Raw genomic sequence first — 6,000 nt, forward strand, 5'->3', positions numbered from 1 at the left:
AACGACTAAGATAGTCAAGCACAGTCGCTCCGGGGTGGCCGAGACGATTGTGCCATGGGATAGTAGTAGACGACGACAGTAGAGTAAACGCTGGTGGTGTGAATGGGTAGAGATCTCCGGTGCTATTGTGTCGGGAAAGGAGGCGTCCATCCTTGAGATCCTTCAAAGTAAAACCAAACGGGTCAAATTCAACGGAAACAAGATTATCAATGGTGAATTTTCGAACGGAAATGAGGTCTTTAATAATTTGAGGAGAGTGAATAATATGATTTAGGCGATAAGTTTTGTTTGGAAGTTCATATAAAGCGTTACCGGATCCGTTAATTTGCAAACGTTAACCATTACCAACAAATATAGTATTTGGGTTAGAAGATAAGGGAGTGGTAATTTTACCGGCATCCGAAGTAATATGAGAAGATGCCCCCGTATCCATGTGCCAAGTTGGGACCATATAGTTGAGGTTCATGTTTTGAAGAGCCGAACCAATGTCACCTGGGCTTAAACCGTTTAGCGGAGTTGGACCGACACCACCTGCAGCATTGTACTGGGGGCCTGAACTTGGGTCTGCTGTTGAGGGAACTGGGTCTGGGCCGGAACAGAAGGATAGGGTGAAGGAGGCGCTGCCCAATGTTGTTGTGGTGAGTATTGGGCTTGTGACCCATATTGATTTTGATAACCTGGAATGGATAGTATGGATGTCCCCTTCCAAACTGATCGCCGCCATAGTAACTAAAACCCTCCTCTTCCATTGTGCACGACCACGATAGTAAATATCCTGGATCTTGATCCAGGCAGTATGGGCCGATATATCGTTGGAAATGATTCGTTCAAGTATTTCCATGGATACGGAACTGTATATCCATTGTAGAACGAGTGCATCAATTTCCGACCACTACACGTAGTCAGGGGGGAGTGAACCATCGATATGGTTACTCACCTTATATGCTTTTGCATGTAGACGAAAGAGTTTGACCCACGACGAGTACGTGAACGTTTTTCCGTCGAGGGTCCGAATCTTGTTTTGAATATTCGTTACCGTGTAGGCTGGGTGGATCAGATTTTGTACCAGATGACTCACCGCCTTTATCACTATCACCGGCCATTATTTTGGTTAATGGTTTTGGAGAACTAGGGTTTGAAGAACCGAAGCTCTGATACCATGAAAGTGTTCAATGGTATATTGTTCTTTGATGATCAAAACCGTAATACATAGATCCTGTATATACATGAAAGATGCCATATCAACTCTCCTCTAAATATGGCATAAGATCAACCTCACCAATATAATATTTTATAGGATATGTTAAACAATATAAAGATATTTTCTAGAATCATCTGATATCATCTCCTAATAAATACAATGTGTTTTATACGACTAGACACGTCACAAAATTCACCAACAAATCCTTGATGAGAGACACGCTTGTAAACCAGAGCCTAGATGGGTATTTCTACGGGGTGGGGTGAATTTGAATAAACGATTTAAATATGCCAAACTAACAACATCGTTAGTCTCTTTACTAAAAGGGGACTTCCTCTAATAACCATTATGCGTGAGAATCGGTATAGTGAGTGATAAGCATGAGTCACAATAGAAAGAGCCGAATCCTTTTACCGTTTTGATATGTCTTCCATTTATAGTTGAAGGTGTGGAATGTTGTTGGACCATACGTCATTATGGGAATATCCTTTTCGTCCTGCCATGGACTCATCAGGCGAGCGGCACACAGCTCGCGACCAGTGACGCATCTTGGCATGTACACCTTCTTATCCCGCTAAGGTCGTCTATGACGAAGTCCAGACTAGCCAATACACCCAAGCGTTCAAAGCTTTAAGCACAAACATAGCAATACTCTTCGAGACACACAGCACCAATACATCAAAAACTATAAACAAAAGTTTAGAGACAACCCAGTAGAGCAGATTTTTTTAAAAATCAAATCACAATCGAATGTTATTATATCATTTGTGATACATTTGTGCATGATCATTGAGGGTACCTGTTAGCAAGCCACCTACAAAACGACGACACGTCGACACACCCATGTCCAGTGCCTGTATTCTTCACTCTTCAGGTCAGACCAGCAGCAGCTTCTTAATAGAGTGTGAAATCAGACAAATCTGAAACAAAAATACAAATTGTAATATTATACAACAAAAAGCATAAAATGATATGAAATAATATGATATCGCAAAAATGTTAAGCGGGTTAGTTGGTATATAGTCGGGTACTTGAGTTGGGCTGGGTCGACCCACCTATACTCTTTCATCCGTCATTTACATTTTATTTTATAACTAACTTCAATATACAGAAACTATTTTATTAAAAAAATAAATAAATAATTTTTGAATAAAGAAGTTTAGGAGGTCTATGCATTAAAAATATTTAAAAACTTAAAATACACTTTGAGCACATTTTGACCCAGTTAACCACATTACCTCTTAAACTAATTTCTTCTGTTTTACCCATTTGACCCATTCAAGATAAAACACAACCCAAATTAACCCGTTGATATTTTATAACTAAGCGGGTCAAAATGGCAATAAAATTTCCATTTTCTCAGAAACAGCTTCATAATTTGTTATTTATATTATTTGCATCTTTGTATATATTGTTAACACTGTAAAAAGAAGTTTAGATGCAACAAGTCTACTCAATCCAACATCATGAACTGCCCAATTTGGCATATTCACCAACAATGATCAAATATGAACCTTAAGAATCTGCAGCATTAAAGTTCCCTTCCTTATTTGCCTTAGTAGTTAAAAAGGATGTGTTAACATCTGAAAGGATTTCATGGCTGAACGGTGGCAATGAGTGGAACTGGAAATGGAATAGAAAGGCAAGACCGTCTTGGGAGGTTAGTGAATTAACTAAGGGCGCGTTCGTTTCACAGAATGGAATGGAATTCATAAAAAATATTCAAAAATAATAATAAAAACTTCATAACTCAAAATATAAATCAAAAACAAAAAAGGCAAAAAAACTAAAATGGTTTATTCGTTGTCCTCGTTCAAAACAAAAACCCTCAAAAACTCAGAGAAAAGATTCCAATGAATTTACTTGAAATTTTCCACATTTTGGAAGGATTTGAAATCCTTTATTTCAAGGAATTTGAAGGAATTGAATTCCAATTCCAATTCTTTGACAACCGAACACACCAAAATGGAATTAAGATTCCAATTCCAACGAAACGAACACGCCATGTCATGGGATTTTAGTTCCAATTCCTTTGAATTCCCACGAATTCTGTGAAACGAACGCGCCCTAACTGTATAAATTTGATTTCAATATGGTGATATTTGGTTATGAAGGGGTTGGTCAATTTTGTCAACCCATTTTTGGTTGGAGACTTTAGATGGCATTTGACAACGGGGGGCAACCAAGTGTTGAATTCAATTGTTGGAATAATTGGGTACCGATAAAAGTTATATGTGTTATTTGGAGAGCACTACCAGATCGAATATCTACTCGGGTAGCACTTGCTTCGAGAGGAATAAATGTTTCAAACGTGAATTGTGGCATATACGGCCAACATCCAGAGACCACGGAGCATCTGATGTTAAAGTGCAGCCACACAACTTTGAATAGGTCTGTCATTATTTCTTGAATTAAGCTACCTACTAGCAGCAGGTGAGATTCTGTGCAATCCCTTCTTGAGCTTCCATTACAACATCAAATGTCAAAGGAGAAAAGGAAAGCACTGCAAGCTATATTGGCGGTAATGCTTTGGTTGATTTGGAAAGTGAGACACGACAAAATATTCAAGCAAAGGCTCAATGACAAAGTGTGCAAATTTAATTTTGTGATCAAAAATAGAAGCAAAAGGACGGATTTTGATCAAAAATAGAAGCAAAAGGACGGATTTTGATCGGGAGTCGTGGTGCAAATTTAATTTTGTGAATTTCCCGTTGTAATTTCCATGTCGTTTGTTTTGTAATTTCGTTCTTGGATTGTTGTGTGTTGGGCCTCTAGCTACTTGCTTGAGGTTCAGTTTTTTTTTTTTTAATATATTTGGCCTTTTCAAAAAAAATTAACTCAACACTGTGAAACCTACAGTTAGCTTTGTCATACAAAAACCTGTAAACACGCGGAAAGAAGCCCATTGCTCAAATGATGGTCAAATTTGAAAAACTCAGACCCATAGCAATCAAAACTGCGTAAGATAGCATCAGGCCAGATTTTTTGATGTGCGCATTATGCGCTCCTAATTAAAACCAAGATTCCCAGTTTAATCGATTCGGTAATAAACATATATACGTGAAGTTGCCATGTAGATTCATTGGACTTGTTTGTCGATTTTAAACCCATTAAAAGAAGACTGTGCATATATTCATCTACTGGTCTAATAAGAAAAATATTACCGAACACCAATAAAAAAGCAATGGCGAACCTGGTGCATAAGGCTCCCGAGTGTGCAGGTCTCGGGGAGTGTCATCTGGCCACCTGGACATGATGTACACATACCCTGCATTTCTACAAGAAGCTGTTTCCATGACTCAAACCCGTGCAGGTCACCTTAAGCTGCTCCAAGGCTCACCCAAACCTAACACCATCCAGTGTTCTCCATTCCTGCAATAATCAGAGTATCGTGCTTGATTAAAGTCATATTTGCAAAAGAAGTAAGCCCGTCAATAATATTCTTCATTTTCCCAATTTCATTACCATATAGAAAGCAATAGTTTCGGAATAATACATCAATTCACAATATGTCATGTCACTTGAAAGTTGATATTCTATAATCTGAAAATTCAAATTTTATTTCCTGTAATGAACTCAAGAAAAAAACACGTCAATATTACGCATATTATATTTTCTCATCAATGCCTATGAATCATTTACATCAAATGAGTATTTAAAGCAAATTTACTTTTATGACCCTTATCATCGTCTGAAAGGTTTTTTGTCCTTATTAAGAGAATTTTGGACATTTATTTTGGTAAACTACTTGACAAATCAAGCCTTGCATTAATAACGAAAATTGTATCTATATTAGTGAAATACTAAAATTGGAGAAATATAACAGAACATGTATATATATTAGTGGGGATTGCAATAGATAATAACTAATAGGTGAATGTGATAATTAGGTAATGGCTTAACCGTGGTAATCATAGATCGGTTCGTTTTAAAACGACTTAACTCACAAGTGTGGATCTTCTAACTACCTTTGGCATATCAAATACACTCATACATCCCATCCAGCTTGGCCCGATCCTTCTTACTCTGCAAAACCTCCTTCCCATCCGAACTCGGCGACTTCCGCTTCAACCAGGGCTCAATACTCTTATACTGATTATAAAAGTTGGTCATATCCACCACCAGATCCTTAATCACAAACATGTGCGGCAACGGCGTGATCATCGTGTCACCTCCCGACGGAATCTTGGTCAGACACGCGAGTCCGTTACATCCGTCAATGTTCATCGCACAGGACCCGCAAATGCCCTCACGGCAAGACCTACGGAACGTTAGCGTGGGGTCCACCTCGTTCTTGATCTTGATCAGGGCGTCGAGAACCATGGGGCCGCAGTCGTTGAGGTCGATCTGGTAGGTTTTGAGCTCGGGTTTCTGTGGGGTGTCTGGGTTCCAGCGGTAGATTTGGAAGTTGTGGGTGGATTGGGTGGTGGGTTCGGAGGTGTGGGCTCGGGAGAGTAGGAGTTTTGACGCCGGAGATGAGTGGGCCCGGGAGAAGGCTCGGCGGACTAGACCGGTTGCCATTGGTGGTGGAATGGAAGAGACCCACGGAATGGAATACGATCAGGGTTGATGTGGTGGTTTTTTTGAAATGGAAAATTACCAAAATGTCCCTTTTCTACATATAGATTCTAAATATGTCTATATTTGTCCTTTTACTAAGATGCAATTGTTCCCATGTTAGGAGTTCGAGACGACATTTTCTTAACTCGTCGTCTTTACACTATGTCAGCTCAAAACTCGCCGCCTCACCGTCATGTTAGCTCAAAGCTCGTTGTCTCCCCGCCATGTTTGCTGAAAAA

General features: G+C 39.2%; 1 pseudogene; it reads right to left on the bottom strand.

The window, feature by feature from the left end:
* Nucleotides 1–5,179: 5,179 nt before the first annotated feature.
* LOC143612534 (succinate dehydrogenase [ubiquinone] iron-sulfur subunit 2, mitochondrial pseudogene) lies at nt 5,180–5,732 on the bottom strand (annotated as a pseudogene).
* Nucleotides 5,733–6,000: the final 268 nt, after the last annotated feature.

This window comes from Bidens hawaiensis, unplaced genomic scaffold, assembly GCF_021521415.1.
Source record: "Bidens hawaiensis isolate Kalapana, Puna unplaced genomic scaffold, B.hawaiensis_p1.1 tig00034742_1, whole genome shotgun sequence".
Taxonomy (NCBI): Eukaryota; Viridiplantae; Streptophyta; class Magnoliopsida; order Asterales; family Asteraceae; genus Bidens; species Bidens hawaiensis.